Source organism: Canis lupus, chromosome 9, assembly GCF_003254725.2.
Source record: "Canis lupus dingo isolate Sandy chromosome 9, ASM325472v2, whole genome shotgun sequence".
Lineage (NCBI taxonomy): Eukaryota > Metazoa > Chordata > Mammalia > Carnivora > Canidae > Canis > Canis lupus.
In genome coordinates this window covers 52,424,807-52,443,836 of record NC_064251.1, presented here as the reverse complement: position 1 = coordinate 52,443,836, position 19,030 = coordinate 52,424,807, and the positions used below count along the sequence as shown (strand labels likewise).

Genomic DNA, 19,030 nt, shown 5'->3' with positions numbered 1-19,030 from the left:
GCAGGAAGCTGGAGGGTGAAGGCAGAAGATTGCAGGCAGGAGGCTGGAGGCAGGAGGCTGAAGGCAGGAGGCTGGAGGCTGGAGGTAGGAGACTTCAGGCAGGAGGCTAGAGACTGGAGGCAGGAGGCTGAAGGCAGGAGGTTGGAGGTAGGCTGGAGGCAGGAAGCTGGAGGGTGAAGGCAGAAGATTGCACGCAGGAGGCTGGTTTGCAGGAGGCTGAAGGCTGAAGGCTGGAGGCTGGAGACGGGAGGCAGGAGGCTGAAGGCAGGAGGCAGGAGGCTGAAGGCAGGAGGCTAGAGGTAGGAGGCTGAAGGCTGGAGGCAGGAGGCAGGAGGCTGAAGGCAGGAGTCTGGAGGTGGGAGGGTAAAGGCAGGAGGCTGAAGATAGGAGGCTGAAGGCAGGAGGCTGGAGGCAGGAGGTTAGAGGCAGGAGGTTGAGGGCAGGAGGCTGGAGGCAGGAGACTGAAGGCTGGAGGTAGGAGACTTCAGGCAGGAGGCTGGAGACTGGAGGCAGGAGGCTGAAGGCAGGAGGCTGAAGGCAGGAGGTTGGAGGTAGGAGGCTGGAGGCAGGAAGCTGGAGGGTGAAGGCAGAAGATTGCAGGCAGGAGGCTGGAGGCAGGAGGCTGAAGACAGGAAGCTGGAGGCAGGAGGCAGGAGGCAGGAGGGTGAAGGCAGAAGATTGCAGGCAGGAGGCTGGTTTGCAGGAGGCTGAAGGCTGGAGGCTGGAGGCAGGAGGCAGGAGGCTGAAGGCAGGAGGCAGGAGGCTGAAGGCAGGAGGCTAGAGGTAGGAGGCTGAAGGCTGGAGGCAGGAGGCTTAAGGCTGGAGGCTGGAGGCTGGAGATAGGAGGCAGGAGGGTGGAAACAGGAGGCTGAAGGCAGGAGGCTGGAGGCAGGAGGCTGGAGGCAGGAGGGTGAAGGCAGGAGGCTGGAGGGAGGAGGCTGGAGGCAGGAAAGGTGGCCAGGGCCAGGAAAGAGCAGGCCTTGATTGGTTTCTAAGAGCCATATGATGCCATTTGGAGGTTTTATTTTAATAAATTTTGATTTTGAAATAATGTTAGATACAGAGAGAAGCTGTGAAAGGAGGACACACCTGTCGCTTAGACCGTAACCCGGACCTTCCCAGATACGAGCCTCGTGGTGCACCTGCGTCTTCCTCCCACCCCCTCACTGCTGTTCCCCGGAGAGTTGAGACCCTGCCTTCCCTGTGCATGGGACCGTCCCCTGGGTCGGGGGACAGGACGTTCACAGTGGTGGACGGGAACACGTTCATGCCTGTGCAGCCCCTTTATCTGCCCTGCACACCGCACTCAGCTGGCACCAGCTGTCCCGGCCTCATCCTTTGGGGCAAACACAAGCAGGTCGTGTGCCCCAGGAGGCTCAGAGGCTGTGGGTGCCCTCAATCCCCCCGCCCCCGGCCCCAGCCCACTTTGATTCCGCTCCTTTGCTGGTCTTTGTCCTCATGACCCTGGCGGTGTTGAAGAGCTCAGGTGGGGCAAGCCCCGATGGGTTTTCTTTCTGATGTGTCAGCAGGTTTGTGTCCTGGTCCCTCCAGCAGGCATGGCCGTCTGTCCAGGGCAGTGTCAGGGGGATCCTGCAGCCTGAAAATGCTTTCCCCTCCGGGCCTGAGTAAGTAAGTATCTGGGTGGGGACACGGGTACTCGGGGGCGATGTCAACATCCTGCTTCTGGTCACAGTTCTGCCCACTGCTGTCGCTACCTGCTGACAATTCTCCGCCCCCCCCCAAAAAAAGGACCCCGATGATTGTCAGATGGTGGTTTTCCCAATTCCATCATCTGTCTTTATCAGTTGTCGTTCTGCAGAGACAGGCTTTCCGTTTTCCCTTCCATGTGTCTGTGCAAGCCCGGACTCATGACTGATTTTATGTGTCGTACTTAGTTCCTAACACTTCTGTTGTTGTTGTTTTTGGAATTGTCACTGCTTTGGCCAGGAGGATTTTGGAGAGTCTTGACGAGGGAGGATCACAATTCGATTCCGGTGTTAAGAGGACCCCTGTGAGCCCCAGACAGCCACTGCTGGGCACATCCCGCGGTGGCGACAGCTGGGACCAGGGGTGAGGGCAGGGGCCGGCACAGACGCGGAGCAGCTGCAACCCTCGGACGCCGCCGGTGGGAACGCACGGTGTTGGTGCAGCTGTCTGGAGAGCAGGTGCCATTGAGGCCCTCTGTCACTTCGCGGGTTCTAGAAGCTTGTCCATAGGACGGCACGGGGCTCTTCTCTTGTGCCTGGCTTCTTGTACCTGCGGTGCTATTTTTGAGACGTCGCGCCCTCATCAGGTGTGTCAGAAGCGGGTTCCTTCTTGTGTGTCTGGCAGCGCCGGAAAGACCAGAGTTCTTGAACGTGCTTGGCTGCCCACACGCAGGCTGCTTCCCACTTGGGGCTCTTATGAACATGGTCGCTGTGAGCTCTGCCATGACAGGTCACAGTAACTTCTCCTGGGTTCACACTCGGGGGTGGAATTGCTGGTCACACGATTGCTGCAGGTTTAGCTTTTATAAAACTGCCCTCCTGTTGTGCAAAGTGGCCCTGGGGGTGGCACACCAGCCCTGTGACCTCAGGCTGGGGCGGGCCGAAGGGTCCTCCCTGCCCCCTCCAGTGTGTTGGACAGACCCCTCGGGGAAACATGGGGTCTTCCCCCCTGGGGCCTCTTCGGGGCTGCAGAGTGGCATTCGGGCCGCTAAAGAAAAGAGGCCCCGGTTGTGAAGGACTTGCCACCCACACAGGGCAACAGAGTGGCCGAGGCTGGAGACCTGAACACACTTAGGAAGTTCTAAAGCCCCTCCTTCCCTTGAGCTCTGATTCAGCAGCTGCACTGGGACCCCCGCCCAGGTGGGCCGGTGCCGCCCTAGAGGGGCAGGTGCAGTGGGCCTGGTGGGGGGTGGGGGCGTGACTTCCAGCCTTCACAGCTGTCCCCCGGGGCTCCTGTGTGCACAGAATCTGCCCCAGGGTCGGCTCTGCCCCCGGCCAGTCTTGCCCTTGACAGGTCAATCAGATCGGAAGCCCTGGGGTGGGCCTCGGGGCTCCCGGTTGTCCTAACGCCCAGATAGGTAGACACCCACCAGCCGTGGGGCTGCCCCCTTGAGCTGGCCCCAGGGGACCCGGCCTCCCTGGGCCACAACCCAAGAGGCTGCCCCGCCTGCGGGCACTGCCCACTCAGCCTCTGTTGTTGCGGAGTGCTGGGGACCCCTGGGAGAGCAAGGGGCCAGCCCTACTGGGAATTTAGCTTCTGGGCTGGTTGAGGCTCCAGGAAGAAGAGAGCACAGGGGCGGTTACCATCCAGGTGAAGTTGGTACCCTTTCTGTGGCGGGGAGACAGGCTGGGTTTGATTTTTTATGTGGAAGCTAAGCAACCAGGTGAGGAAGGAGCTTTGCCCGCAGGTGGTCCCCAGGGCTCAGAAGCAGGGACAGAGCCACCCGCCCTCCCAGACAGCTGTTCTAGTCATTCCTTTCTTTTGCACACTCATTAGAGGGGCAGTGGACACGTACGGTGCAGGCTCCCTCCTAGCGCCAGGACACCCATGGTGGACGGACCAGCTGCATGGTGCAGCCGGCCTCCCGCACGCTCAGCCCCCTCCCCAGCTCCGTGAACCGACTCCACGTCGATGGTAACCTGTTGTGAGTCCGTGCTCCTGCTGCTTCCTACAGACCAGACCCCACTCAGCAGCAGGCTGTGCTGCAAGCACCCCCTACCCCCATTCCCACTCCCATGACACAGGACAGCCATCATGGCCCACTTTGGGAAATGAGTCCTGGGGTGATTTCATCAAGCCCCGCATTGCACCTGACACCCACAACCTGCCTGGTGACTCAAACCTTTCTCCCAAATTCTCCCTGGATTACTTTTCATGTCTGCAGAAGTGAAATCCTCCTGGACAGCACTGCTGTGTGCCAACTCACAGGGCCCAGAGGGCCATCCTCCAGAGTGGGCATCTTTCTCAGGGGTAGGGTGGGGGGAAGGATTTGATCTTTAGTCTGCTAAAATATTTGAATTTTATTCCCCAACTTATAAAAGCAATATGGGCTTCTTGTGGAAAATCTAAAAGGTAGTGGATCTGTACAAAAGAGACCTAAAAGCACTGAGGATGGGCAACCGTTTCTAACCTCCTTGTACTCCCTTGGAGGCCCGAACTTTTCTGTAGTGAAAGAGTTCAGCTGGAAGCAGGGAGAGAAGCACCCAGGACAGGGCTGGGCTGTGGGGATCTGGAGCAAGAGTGACCCCGGGACTGGCCAGGGCTCCCCAACCGGCTGGTCTGGTGGCACCAGGGCCATGGGCGATGGCCACCGGCAGGGGCCACTGTTCCTATGTGACATCATGGTTAGTAGTAAACTTTCAATCAGTGACAAGGGTGCACGGAAGGGGGAGGGGTGATGTATAACCCACCTCCTTCCTCTGGCCCCCATTGGATGATCCCAACCAGGGGGAGGGGAGCCCAGAATCCAAGGGCAGGGAGAGAGGATGGTGGACAGAGGTGGAGGGGAAGCATCCGGCGCAGTGGTCGAGTGTCAGATTTCTGATGAGGTCTATGGTTGTAAGAACATTTTGGGAAGGAGAATGGCAGGTTTTTGTTTGTGTTCTAGAAAGGTCAGCTGGCTGCTTGGATAATAAATCCAGGTGATGGGAGCGAGGTCCAGGACAGTTGGGAGACCACCACCGTCACTCCGGAGGACGAGGGAGCACAACGTTGTTCAAATGGGCTCCAGTGGCAGGGTGTTTGTTTCTGTAGGGTGCAATGCTCTCTCCTGGATGGAGCCCCAGGGCTGGCTGTGCAGATGCATCAGGCTTTATCCTACAACAGCTCTGTGGCCTCTCTGGGCCGCTGTCCCAGGTCATTGCTCACTTTGACCAGCTTCTCTCAAAAAGCTGCCGCCAGCCTTTGCTGCATCCCAGACGCTTGGTCCCCTGGGCTCCCCCACAACCAGCAGCTCTGTCCTCACTGCTCCAACTCAGCTCCTGGGGAAGGAGTCTGGCTGGCAGGGGTCGTTTTTCCAACCCAGACTCCCAGTCACAGGTCACAGGTCAGAGACCGCTCTGGGGCTGGCTGGCTGTGCTTGGGTCAGGTGTCTACTCCAATCAACTAGCTTAGAGGGTGGATGGCCTTGTAGGGAGAGGCCAACATCCAGAAGGAATGCTGGGTAATAAAAGGTTAGCCACTTGGGAAATGGAGTCGAGCATTAGGTGCCCAGCAGGTATCTGGGACTGAAAATGACCCCGAGCGGACCAGCTCCTTGTCCATCACTCACCATTCCCATTGTCACCCATCCTCACCCATCCACACTGTCGCCTAAGCCAAACCCCAAGGTGGGGGTGGGGGAGATTGCAAATGAGGGTGGTGATTGCTTCTACCCCATATACCTGCTCCTTTCAAGGTGACTTTGCTGCTCCTCCCACCCAGAACTGGGGTCTCTTTCCACCCCTTGACTCTGGGCTTGGCCATGTGGCTTGCCTGGGCTGATGGGTGTCAGCAAATGCGATGTGGGCAGAGGCTTGAGTGTCCATGCACGTTGGAGCTTGCTGATCTTGCTGGTCTCGGAACTCTGAGACCCCCGTGGGAAGAAGACCCCCCCCAGGCTGGGAGAATGATGCGTTACTGACCCCAGGGCAGGAAGGAGCTGTCCCAGCCAAGGACACCTCAATCGTCTGGCCACTGGCCAACCCACCTGCCATTACCAGATTTAAATCTGAGTCTGCTCTCTGTAAGAAAAAGTATGATGCTGGAAGATACATGCAGAGCATTTCACTATTTTTAATCTATTTATTTATTTATTTATTTATTTATTTATTTATTTATTTATTTATTTATTTATTTAAAGAAATTTTATTTATTCATGCATGAGAGACATAGAGAGAGAGAAAGGCAGACACAGGCAGAGGGAGAAGCAGGCTCCATGCAGGGAGCCGGATGTGGGACTCAATCCCGGGTCTCCAGGATCCCACCCCGGGCTGAAGGTGGCGCTAAACCGCTGAGCCACTGGGGCTGCCCTAATCACATTTTTTAAAGGATTAGTTGTTGAGTTCTGTCCAATTCCATTTCATAAACGTCACAATTCATCCATTATTCTTCTACCGGACAGATTATGAATGTTCCAGCACACGTCCCCATGCTCGCACACTTTGGGGGAGCACAGCAGGCACTTCCTTACTGCGAGTAGCCACTGCCAGCTTTCCAGAGGGGTCACACCACTCACACTCCCACTGGCCAGGCAGGGCGGGGGGTCCCAGCAGACCTGCATCCTTACTGACACTTGTTACTGCTGCCTCTTTGTCTTCAGTGCCCCCAGCGGATGCGATGTGTTCCCGCCCCTGAAACATTCCCCTCTGCGATTCCTAGAAATGTCCAGCGCTTTCTCAAGTGGGTCTGTGGTTGTCAGAAGCGCTCTTGGGTAAAGACCCCATTTGAGTCTCTTGTCCATGTGTACACTGTGTCGATGATCTTTTTCTCACTGATTTATTTAAAAAAAATTTTTTTTAGATCTTATTTATTTATTCATGAGAGACACAGAGAGAGAGAGGCACAGACATAGGCAGAGGGAGAAGCAGGCTCCTCGTATGGAGCTCAGTGTGGAACTTGATCCCAAACCCTGGGATCGTGACCTGAGCCAAAGGCAGATGCTCAACCACTGAGCCAACCAGGCATCCCTCTTCCTATCATCCTTTAAAATCTTTATATTTTTGCCTTTCGCGTTTAAGTGCTACAGGCCACGTGGGACTGGTTTTTGTGCACACTGTGTGAATTACGGATGACATACATTTTTAAAACTATGAATATTTCTTTGTCCAGATCCACTAACTGAAGAAATACTTCCTCTCCAATGTTCTGCAATGCCACCTTTGTCATAAATCAAGTACCCACTTAGGCAAAGACTTGTTTCTAAGCTCCATCTTCTATTGCCAAACCACGTTGTCTCAGTTACTTAATTACTGTCTTAATTATTCATTCAGCAGCTGACGGACAGTCTAATTTGGGGCAATTACGCAGCCATTTGAGTATGGCTTCTTCCGCTTAGCGTAATGCATTAGGAATCCATCCACGATTCTGCATTTCCTACTGATTTTTTCCTTTTAAGTTTTGGATAGTCAATTGCTGATGTACCACGGTAGGTTTGTCGTTCACCGGCTGATGGACATTTGGGTGGTTTTCAGTTTCAGGCTGCTACAGTGTTGCCATAAACTGTACGGAACATGGTATGGACCGGTGTTTCCCTCTCTCGGGTAGATAGCAAAGAGTGAAACCATTGGGTCGTTGGGTACATTTTTACGAAATCGCCAAATTGTTTGCTCCGGTAGCTGCGTTCCGACCAGCAGTGAGAGTTCTAGTCTCTCCATGCTCTCCTCTGCTCTCTGGATGGTCAGCGCACACGTGCGGGGGTTTCGATGATTCTGAGCCGTGTGCAGCAGCATCGCAGCGTGGTCCCAGGCTGTGTCTCCTAAGGACGAAAGATGCTGAGTCTCGTTCTGTGCGCTTATCTGAATGGAATTCATTTCTATTCTTATTCCTTAGTGAATCTTCCCCCACTTCTGAAGTTAACAATTTTTTTTTGTTTTGTTTTCATTCGTACTTTGAAGTTCTTTTACATCCTGGATACGGGTCTCTTATCAGCTACGTGTTTTGCCAGTATTTCCCCTCTCCCCCGGTCTATGGCTCCTCTTTTCGCTTTCTTAACAGTACGTTCAGAAGAGCTGACATTTTTCGTTTTTTGATGAAGTGTATTTTGCAATATTTTTCTTTTATGATTTATGCTTTTGAAGTCAGACCTGAGAAATCTTTGCCAGAGCCGTTAAGATTCTCTCCTATGTTTTCTTAAGGAGGTTGGAGTTTAAAATTTTACGTTGGGTCTATGACCCACTCCAAGTTAACTCCTGTAGGTGGTTCAAGATGTAGGTCAAGATTCTTTCTTTTGGCATATGGGTAGAGCTAACAGTCCTGGCCTTCTCACTTTTTGAGAATGCTGTCCTTTCTTTGTGAAGTTGCCCTGGCACTTTTGTTGAAGAGCAGTTGGTCATGTGTGTTTTATGTCTGCGTCTGCGTTCTCTATGGCCTTCCCCTGATGGATGTGCTCACCCTCCCACCAGTACCACGTGGTCTCATTTGCTGTCCTGACACCAGGTAGGAGGAAGTCTTCACCTTTGTGTTCCTTGGTCTGTCTTTGAAAAAGCTTGTGGATTTCTTTTAAAAGCTTCTTTTTTAGAGGAATTTTAGGAATATTCAGGATGTACATTTGTATCAGTTTTGGCAAGTTTCATTTTTCATAGAATGTGTCCATTTAATGTAGTTTTCAAGCCTTTTGGCCTAAAGTTGGGTGTAATATCACTGTGGATCTTTGGCACTCTATGAGATTTGAAGCAATGGCCCCTCTCCATTTTTGGTATTTGGTTACCTTCCCTCTGTTTTCAGTATTGATCTTCTCACTATGGGTTTATCAGTTTCCTTCTTCTTCCTTCTTTTTCTTCCTTCTTCTTCTTCTTCTTCTTCTTCTTCTTCTTCTTCTTCTTCTTCTTTTCTTCTTCTTCTTCTTTCTTCTTCTTCTTCTTCTTCTTTTCTTTCTTTCTTTCTTTCTTCTTTCTTCTTCTTCTTCTTCTTCTTCTTCTTCTTCTTCTTCTTCTTCTCCTCCTCCTCCTCCTCCTCCTCCTCCTCCTCCTCCTCCTCCTCCTTCTTCTTCTTCTTCTTCTTCTTCCCAAGTGTTTTGACTTTGTTAACACTTTCTATGAACTGCTTTTCTAGTGCATTCATTTCTATTATTTCCATTATGCCTTCCACTTTCTTTGGACTTAGTTTACTCTTTTTTTCAAGTCTTTTTTTTTTTTTTAATGAATGCTTAGTCATCAATTTTTAGCATTTCTTTCTTTTCTTTTTTTTAAGATTTATTTATTCATAAAAGACACACACACAGAGGCATAGACACAGGCGGAGGGAGAAGCAGGCTCCCTGTGGGCAAGCCTGATGTGGGGCTTGATCCTAGAACCCTGGGATCATGACCTGAGCCAAAGGCAAATGCTCAACCACTGAGCCACCCAGGCATCCCAATTTTTAGCATTTCTTATTTATTTCTACATACTTCCTAAGGTTATAAATTTCTAGGCATGACTTAAGTAAGCTGCATATTAATTTTTTTTAAATGATCTATTTATTTATTTATTTGAGAGACAGAAAGAGAGAGCACAGGCAGGGGGAGTGGCAGAAGCAGGCCCCCCACTGAGGAGGGAGCCCGACTCAGGGCTCCATCCCAGGACTCTGGGACCATGACCTGAGCCAAAGTCAGATGCTTCACCTGCTGAGCCACCCAGGTGCCCCTGCATTTCAAGTTTTGATATATTAAATTTTCATGATCAGTTAAAAATATTTTTATAGTAATTTTGTAGTAATTTCCAAGCATGGCCATTTCTGAAATTAATTTAAAAAATGTTTCCAGCTTAATTTTGTTATTTTGGTTATGTGTTGCTTTTGACAAAGTACCCCCCAAACAGTGTCTTAAAATGACAACAGCCAATGGCATTGATTTTGCTCATGACTCCAAGTTTGGGTGGAGCTTAGTAGGCGGGACTCAGAGGCTGGGGCTGAATCATCTCAAGGTCCATCCTGTCTGCCACTGGGGGCTCTCAGGCAGAACAGGACCCCTGCATGTGCCCTGAGCTTCCTCATAGAATCATGGCTGGTTTTACCAGTGAGATCTTTCTGAGAGAGAGCCAGGTGAAAGTGGTGTTACTTTTAAACTCTGCCTCAGGTGTCCCCTAGCATCAGTTCCACTGGCCACAAAGACCCACCAGGTTCAAAAACAGGGAATTAGGTTCCTCTCTCAATGGGAAATGCCAAGGTTCTGAAAAATTCTGGAAAAGAACTAGCGTTGCAGCCATTTTTGGAAAATACAATCTATTGTATTCATTGTAGTCAGACGATATAGTCTGCATGATATCAGTCCTTTCACATTTTTTTTAGACTTTATAGATTAAGTTTTGGGAGCATTTGAGAAGGACATGTGCCCTATAGTCATAAGAAGTAATAAAATGTCAGTCAATTTCGTTCCCTATGTTGATCAATATCTGAACTGATTTTCTGTCTGATTGTTCTAATATGTTACGATCTCCCATTATGATCATAGGTTTCTCTATTTTTCTTTGTTTATTTGAAAGGTTTTGCTTTATGTATTTTGCAACTATTTTATTAGGTGCATAAAAATTTAGACTTGTTACATATTCCTGATAAATGGATTGTTTTGTCAGCATGAAGTGGTTCTCTTTATCTCTAGTAATGCTTTTTGTTTTAAAGTTTTTTTTTCTAACGTTACTATAGCAGCTTTCCTTTGGTTAGCATTCTATGCTATCTTTTCTGTCCTGGGACCTTCAATCTTTCCAGATGCTTGTGTCAGGGGTATAGTTCCCACCCTCCCACCCCATCCCAGTGATAATTCCAGGTTACTTACTTTGAGTAACTTATTAAGGTTATTTATTAAGTACAAATAATTTAAACAAACCCATCCAGAAGAGTGAACTAAAAGGACACATTTTACTAGATTTTTATGTATTTTTTAAAATTTATTTTTATTTATTTATTTTAGTTTTTTATTTTTAAAGAGAAAAAAAGAACCGGGCATGTCTCCTCTTTTCTGGCTGCTTGGTATTATGCTTGTTTGTATAACAGCCTTGAGGGAAAACAAATGATTTTTCCTTGCTGACACTTCACAGAAGGAAAGTGATTCAAAGATCATCTATGTCTACAGACAGATGGGGACTCCTGGCTCTGGGTGCCCCCTGGGACCCTGTGAAGCTTGGAGGTGAGAAATTGTACCAGGATGGAGACAGAGATGGAGACGGGAGGGAAGCTCCTCCAGGACAAGGAGGCTGAACTTCAGAAGGACTCACAGGAGCCAGAACTCTCAAGCCAGGCCAGTATCCTGAGGTGTGAGCCGTCCACTCCAGCCCGAACCCCAGGGCCTCCTCTTGTGGAAATGACCTACATGTCGGGTTTCCAGGGACTCTCTTATAGGAACGCTCTTTTGTGGTTAGATTCGAGGTAAAAGGCCCAGCTTAAAGTTTCCCTCCCAGCAAATTCATCCAAACCTTGTGAGTGGAAGAGGCTGTTGAAAATGTGTCAAGAATGATAAAGCTCAGCCAAAAAATGGGAACCTGAGAGAGTTCTCCTATATTGATGGAGACAATGAGGAAAATGAGGACGTGAATGGGGTGGGGATTGCCTGCCTTGAACCACTGCCACGTGCAAATGACCTGTCCCATGGGACTCCTTGCTGCCAGGTATGTGCTCTGCCAAGTGATTTATGAAGACCGGCCTGATGGCGAGTACATGAATCCCTCTAACCAGACTCAAAAAAGATCCAAGGTCTAGGAAAAGTATTCCCTCTAAACCAGAGGTTCTCGATGGGAAGTGGTAGGGCCTCCTAGGGACATGTGGTCACGTCCAGGACACTGCTGGCCGTCACAACTGGGGTTGCTGCCCACATTTGGCATCCAGTGACCAGGGACCCCAGCATGGGAAGTCATGCAGCCCCACTGGGAGGAGGGCCGTGGCTGGGGACCCTGCTTTCAGTGAATCTTTCAGGAAAAGCAGAGTAGCAATATGAATTTTGGCAGGAAGAAATATAGAGGGTTTTATAGTTTTGTGTAAAAATATGTTTATTATCAAGGAAAGAGCTCCCCTCCCCCACTGAACTACCACCTCTCAGAGTCTCTTGGAACTCAAAAATCATGGTTGCTCGTCTACCGTGATGATTTAAGGCAACAGGAGAATTAATTGGTTTAAATGTTCCAACCTAAAGGAGAGTTTTGGTTGATGGATGCACATCTGCCACACAGAAGGCGCTTAATAAATATTTGTAGGATAAATGAAGGTGTGCAATCCTGGCTGGCATGGGGAAAAGGCAGGAGTGTGAGATCCAACTCCCAATGGGGATCAGTAACCCTCCCTGCTCCCACAGCTGGACAGCGGGGTGCCAGCCCTCCCATGGGAGGATGCGGCAGGCCTGGAAAACCCTCTCCAAGCTCCACAGCTCCCAACTTCAGAGCAATAATTAAAAAATGCTCTCTGGAGTAGGAATTTTTATATTAATGTATTTCAGCACAAGTGCTTCCCTCTGTTAAGTGTCTTTTACAAAAGTGTGTCATCCTTCCTCATAGAAAGTATTCTTAGGACATGGTAGTTAGACCCTCTGCCTAGGGTTGTAAAATCTCACAGGCCAGCTGATATCCAGGGCTCTGGTCGGGAGAGGAGGGCAGATGGCTAAGATGCAAATGCAGGCAGGTCGTAAAATCCAGTGTGTATGTGTCTGTGTGCATGCACATGTATGCACACATGAGTGTGCATGGATGCTGCACGCGTGTGTACACACCTGTGCATGTGTGTGTGTATGCAGGTCATAAAGAAATGCAAATTATGATCCAAAGGTTCACTACATGGGTGGTGTGGTTAATGTGCATGCGTGTTCATGCATGTGCACGTGTGAAGGGGAGAGCTTCCTCTTCTAGGTGGCTGATGTGGGATCGTGCCAACCTGGAACCCTGTGGCCACGTGGAGAAGGCTCATTTGCAGAGGGAGGGACAGAGAAGGAGGGAGACAGAAATGCCCCATAGCCTCTGCTTGGTCTCTGGACCCCAGCTCCCCGCTGCTGGAAACTTCCTTCCTGGGGTAAGCTGCTTTGCCTTGTCTCCACCTCTTGTAATGGAAAGTTCTGGCCAATAGACCTTTCCAGCAGATCCGTACTTCCTGAGGATCTTGACGTTCACCAAGTCCTTACATGGGTGAGCTCAGACATTTGTAAGACGTGAGTGTTTAGATAGCGAACCAATTTCAGGTTGTTCGAGACAGGAAGCCGTGGGACAACTATCGGTCGATGAGTCCCGGATGTGACCGCTTCTGTGAAGCGTGCCACATAGCCGGATGGTTTCACCATAACGTGTGAGTCCTTGCTGGGGGCAAGCCAGTGCTGGGGCCGTACTGAGGCTGCGCTGTTGCAGTGCAGGGAGCACCTGCCATCCGCCTCTCCATGGGCTTGGGCCTCTCCCAGCTGTGGCCGGGTCCAGAGAGGGAGCTTCCAGGAGGAGCTGGCGTTCCAGGAGCATCTGGTGAGGGCTGCCCGGGTTTCGGCTGAGGGAGGAAGCGGCCAGAGCCCACCCCGCTCTGGGGAGATGGACAGAGACCCCACCACCCCAAGGAAAGAGGGTCCCAGACTTCAGGGTCATGTTTTATTGCTGCCACACGTGAGCTCCTAAGACCTCTTCAAGCCAGGAATGTAGCTTCGTGCAAAAATTCCTAAGGAAGAACACACTTCTGTCCTTTGTGTCGGGGGACAGTGGGGACCAGCTCTGCAGTGCTAGGAGTGCATGGTGACCTCTGGAGTGCACCAGGAAACCTGGAGCTCTCCAGATCTTTACACCGCCCAGCCTTCAAGCTGGCTCCCTGCTGCCACTGAGAGAGAGTGCCGTCCAACTGTGAAAGCACTAAAAAAAAAAAAAAAAAAAAAAAAAAAACCAAGGCAAAAGTCATGAAACATAAATACAAACCTTTCTAAAAGACACAATTTGGTGGCATCTCACACATTCACCATGTTCCAGGACTACCTTCTGTGTCTGGCTCCGGAACAGCCATATCACCCCTCCCCTCCCTGGGAACCACCCCTCGGCCTCTCCTCTCCAGGGACTGGCTGGTTCTGGACACTTCGTTTGCAAGGAATCATAGAGCACGTGGCCTCTGTGTCTGCTTTCCTGCCCTGGCATCGTGTTTCCAGGCTCGTCCACGGCTGAGTGATGCTCTGCTGGATGGGCAGGTCCTGTTGTGTTTATCCATCTGCCCGTGGAGGGACATCTGGATCGTTTTCAAATTTTGGCCATTGTGAATTGTGCTGCTCTGAAGGATTGTGTGGAGGTTTTTGTTCGAATGTCTGTTTTCAATTATTTTGGGAAAGCACTTGAGAGAGAGAGAGAGAGAGAGAGAGAGAGAGAGAGAGAGAGAGAGGTCTGTCTGTCTTCAGCTCCAAGAATGTTTCTCTGAGGCAGCCCCAGGTTGGGACCAGCATGTGTCCTGGAGAGAAAACTGTAAGCTGAATGCTCCTTGCACCCGGGACCAGGCCACATTTGTGGGAAGAGGCAGCTGGAACCTCCTGCAACATGTTTCAAGGGATCAGTTCTGTTTGGCTGGAGGTGCCCGGAGAAGCCAAGGCTGCTGTCCCATCTCTGCAGTGGGCTGGCGTCATGGGGCAGAGCTGGCCCCAGCATGGACATGGGCTGGGGGTCTGCATGATTTGGGCTGTCCCAGGTTGGCTCCTGGGTGACCATAGGCCCCTCTGGGGGTATCGGGGGGGCAGATCACGGAAATCAAACGTCCAGCAGCTCAGAGGCCATTGGGACCATTGGGACCCTCATGGGAGCAGAGACAGTCCCTGTGAGGATAGGCCTGCTGCTGGCCCTGAACCCAGAAGGCCTTGTGGGCTGGCAGGTGGTCACGCCTGTGGTGCCAGGGCCTGGCTGCTGAAGAGAGGCAGGGGAGCCTGTCCTGTGCTGTGGGGATGTCGAGGCTCGTGTAGGCAAGTGGGGCAGGTGGACTCATGCTTCACCCACATCTTTGCCAAAGGTGCTAGGTACCAGGCAGGCTCTGGGGTCCGTCTACTGGCCTGTATTCCCAGGGTTGAAGCTCTGAGGAAGGGCCTTGTGGGGACATGGCTGGGGGGTGGCATCCCTCTACCAGCAAGAGAGGCTTCACCAGAAACCAAACTCACCAGCCCCCTGATCTGGGACTTTCTGGCCTCTGGAATGGAGAAAATCAAGTTCTGTAGTTTTAGCTGCCCCATCTGTGGGGTCTTTTATGGTACAACATGAGTTAATGGGCCCCTTCCCCACTGGTGGCTGGGAGAGCCCTGGGCCCCTCAGGTGAACCCAGGGTGATTTCCCTGAGACTGAGAGGGACTGGAGCTGGGCAAGGGGGAGGCCAGGGTCCCATCCATATTTATTTAATGTTCTTTTTTTTTTTTTTTTTAAGATTTTACTTAATTTATCCATGAGAGACACACACACAGAGAGGCAGAGACACAGGCAGAGGGAAAAGTAGGCTCCCCGTGGAGAGCCCGATGCGGGACTTGATCTTGGGACCCCGGGATCACAACCTGAACCAAAGGGAGATGCTCAACCACTGAGCCACCCAGGCTCCCCTAACATTTGACATTTTGCCCAGAGTGGATACTTTTGCATTACCTTTGATTTAAAAATTACATTAAACATATTTTAAAAATCTTGATGACTGAGTTTTCTGGTGTTTTAAATGATTCTGTGCTCAAGGCCAGAGCCTCACTGGCCTGACCTCATTCAGCCCCACCTCTGACGTTCCCTCCCGGTCCTGCAGCTCTGGGCATCAGCCAACAACATGATACTAACTTCAGGTGGACACATGTCATGATTCGATGTGGGTACATACGGCAAAATGACCAGGACCCTACCTCTCGTTACCACCTGCCGCTTCACATCCTTACACAACGTTTTATTCTCTTTGTGGCTTTCACATTTGCAGTGGGGTCTGATTCACGGTGGCTGTGACGCCCCAGGACCTGTTTGTCCCGGCTTGAACCTCTGACTCCCTGCGCCTGTTTTTCCAAGCCCCCCACCTGAACCCTAGCCGCCTCTTGCAGGGGTGCCACTCCACCCTCACCTCGCCCAGGATGCTCAGGGGGGTGCGCGTTCAGCAGGGGGCACTCACGCCTCCTCGGAGCGGGTGCAATGGGCGGGGTGGCTGTTGCTTCAGGGCTTGAAAAATCCAGCTCCAAGTAAGTGGAGCAAGAAACACCTCCTTCCCACGCTTGCCGCGTGGACCAGATGCTTCTCGTTTCATAAAAGCGCCTTTGCAGTCTTTCCTGTTCGTGTCCTTGCCCCTGGTGGGCCAGCGGGGTCTTCGGCCCCTCCTGCTCCACGCAGCCCACGCAGCAACACCCTCCCCCCCTCCAAGGGTCGCATACGTCCTGACTCGAAGACCACTTTTGTAAAGAAAATGCAAAGTGGCTCACGAGTAACGTGATAGATCGCACCCTGGTATTGACAACTCAGATATTTTGGCTGAATAGAATCCATTCCCAGAATTCCCATTCCCTGTTCTTCTTGCCTATTGATTGATTGATTGTATTTTTAAAGATTTTTTTTTTTTTATTTATTCATGAGAGATACAGAGAGGGAGGCAGAGACACAGGCAGAGGGAGAAGCAGGCTCCCCACAGGGAGCTTGATGCGGGACTCGATCCCAGCACCGGGGATCACTCCCTGAGCTGAAGGCAGATGCTCAACCGCTGAGCTACCCGGGCGTCTTGCCTATTTAAGTGTGGTTCCAGTCCCTCTCCGCGGGACGGTGCTGCACGGAGACCCGGGTGCTGCGGACACTGTGTTTTCTATGCCTCGCAGAGTCAGGGTGCTGGTGCCCCCCGTCCCCCCAGAGCTGGGACCCCTAGTCCCTGTGGGTGTGGCTCTGCCCCACTCTCTGCCTCCCTCGGGGCTCTGGTCCCAGAGCAGCACCCTAGGGGGCAGGATGCCTCTATGTGCTCCCTACCCCCTGTGGTGGAGGCAGGTCCCAGGATGCAGGGTGACCTCAGTCAACCCGATTGGTGTCCTTATAGGAAGAGGCCAGGACACAGAAGCGCAGAGGGATGGCCGCGTGTAGGACACAGCCAGCTGCAAGCCCAGGAGGGAGGCACTCTTTGCCCTGTGCCCCAGGCAGTCCTCCCTCCAGGTTTGATGGTGCCGGGCAGCCGGCGGCCGGGAGGGAGCTACAAGGCAGCCTGGGTGCAGCCGCTGACTCCGGGGGCCCTGCTCGCTCTGGGCTCACACAGGTGCCCGAGGCTCAGCGGGGCTCTGGGCACGCTCTCAGTCCAGCAGGGGACCCGGTGAGCAGCAGGAGGACGCAGCAACCATGACTGGGCAGGCCTCGGGGTGCACTGCATGGGGGGAGAGCAGGGGCGCCTGCTCCAGCCTGGAGGCCAGCAAGAGAGCCAGTGCATACATGCGAGAGGGGACACCCACCCAAAGGGAGCTCTTAGGGGGCAGAAGGGCAGGAGGCAGGGCTTCCAGGTGGTCAGGTGTGCGGGGAGGAGGGCTGGGCCAGAGTGTCGAGGGAGTGGGTGGGCCCGGGCTCAAGCTGGTGAGGATTTCTATCTCGGCTAACACCTGCTGCCCACGTGGGACGTGCCAGACCCGGGCAGCCCTCACTGCCAGCACCTCTTTCCATCCTCAGCCTTGGCACTACAGCTCAACATCAGGGGCCTGGGGTGGGGTGCTGAGGGGGGCCAGCTTCCTGGGGGGACGGGGAGCCAGGGAGGGAGGTCCCGTGGGCAGCAGGTGCCCATGCAGGACCTTTCAGCCACAGGGAGGTGGCGCAGCAAGGTGGACAGGACGGGGCTCTCAGACCCTGCGCTGGCCGGCTGCTCCCTCAGGGTACCGCCACCTTGCCCCCACCCACACTCTGCCCAAAACCCCCAGAGCCCCCCGTTGCAGCTGCACCTGAGCTGACAAATAAAGCTCCCTCCCTCTCAGCTCTGGAGACCCTGGGGAGGCCCATGTGGGCAGGATTGGGGGAAAGAAATCCTGGGGAGGAGGAGAGGCAGGGGCTGGAGACAGGTGACCTGTAACGTCCTTGTGGCTTTCTGGGGGTGGGACCCTGAGGGGGGAGGGGAGCACGGAGCACTTGCCACCTGCCCCCTGCCCCCCAGGAGGGCACTGTCAGAGGCAGCCTGCTGCTGAAAAGCTTCTGGCAACACCTGGCCGTCTGCTCTGCTCAGGAGAGGAGCACCCAGTCCCGAAGAACCTGCCTTGTCTGACCCCGGGCCTATTTCCAGAACTTTCTCAGCAATGGGGAGACAAGCCTGGGGCTTTGTGGAGACCTCTCAGGGCACTGGGGTCCCCAGAGGCGAGGCTGATTGGAAGAGTTATTGGTCTGCCCCTGGTGGCAGCTCAGAGCACACGAGGGTATCCCTGCATCGTGGAGGCAGGAGTCCTAGACGGAGGGTATGGGCAGGGCTGGTTCCTCCCGAGGCCTCCTTCCTGGGCTCGCGGACGGCTGTGTCCTCCCGGTGTCCACACACAGGCATCCCTCTGTGCTTCTGTGTCCTGGTCTCTTCCTATAAGGACACTAATCAGGTTGAATGACGTCACTCTAGTGACCTCAGTTTACCTTGAGCACCTCTGTCAAGACCCTGTCTCCACACAGTGACATCCTAACAGGCTGGGGGTCAGGACTTCCACATGAATGGGGGGTGCTCAGGTCGACCTGTAACAGGAGGTGGGTTGCAGGCCAGCAGGGGTGGGGGACCCGGAAGGGGGCATGTGGGCAGAGCTGGCCCAACAGGAGCTGTCCCCCGTGGCCACACAAGGTGTGGAGAGGGAGGCCCAGTTTTGGAGCTGTCCGTCAGGGTCGGAGGGAGGGGCACCGTCCCTTGGCTGGTTGGTCAAAGCTCGTCCCTCCTCCTGGTTGGCCCCGAGTCCTGGAAGCCGACCCTGGCCCCGCAATGTGGCACTTTGCCAGTCTGGGTGGGGCAGAAGGCTGTTGAGTCTCAGCACAGCCCAGCCCAGGGCAGAGCCGAGCCGCTGTGGGTCTTAGGGAGGGTGGCCCTGGGTGGCGGGTTGGATGGAGTCCTCGGGCTCCTCCCTCCTGCCAGGATCAGCCCAGGCCTCGGTATGCCTGCTGCTCCGCTGCCAGCCTGGCGGCTCCAGCCCCACCCCGGCCCCTGCTGCATGTGGGGAGCACTCTCAGCATCACTCAGGGGGTCCCTTCCTGCTGCAGAGGGGGCAGCTGGGCCCCAGAGGGAGTGTGTCCCCCAAGGGGGCCCAGAGTCTGGATGGCGGGCCAGACGCCCAGCATGCCCGGCACGCCTGACCCCCGAAACCCAGCGGAGCCCTCCTGGCGTCCTCACACAGCTCCTCCCATGGCAGGGGCAGCAACAGCAGTGATAACAGTGGGGAGGACCGTGGGGCCCCGAAGCAGGAGCAGGTGCGCGTGTCTGTGGGCGTAGGTGGAACCCCATTGCCCAGTGAGCAGACTGGCTC

At 53.2% G+C, this 19,030-nt stretch overlaps 1 long non-coding RNA gene across 2 annotated transcripts; it reads left to right on the top strand.

Moving 5' to 3' along the window:
* Window positions 1-953: 953 nt before the first annotated feature.
* On the top strand, window positions 954-15,249 carry LOC118355628 (uncharacterized). Of its 2 annotated transcripts, none has more exons than XR_004818426.2 (2): window positions 954-1,629; window positions 10,730-15,249. It is a non-coding gene; the product is annotated as an uncharacterized LOC118355628 (long non-coding RNA). The 2 variants fall into 2 exon arrangements; XR_004818425.2 differs by having other exon boundaries at window positions 10,695-15,249.
* Window positions 15,250-19,030: the final 3,781 nt, after the last annotated feature.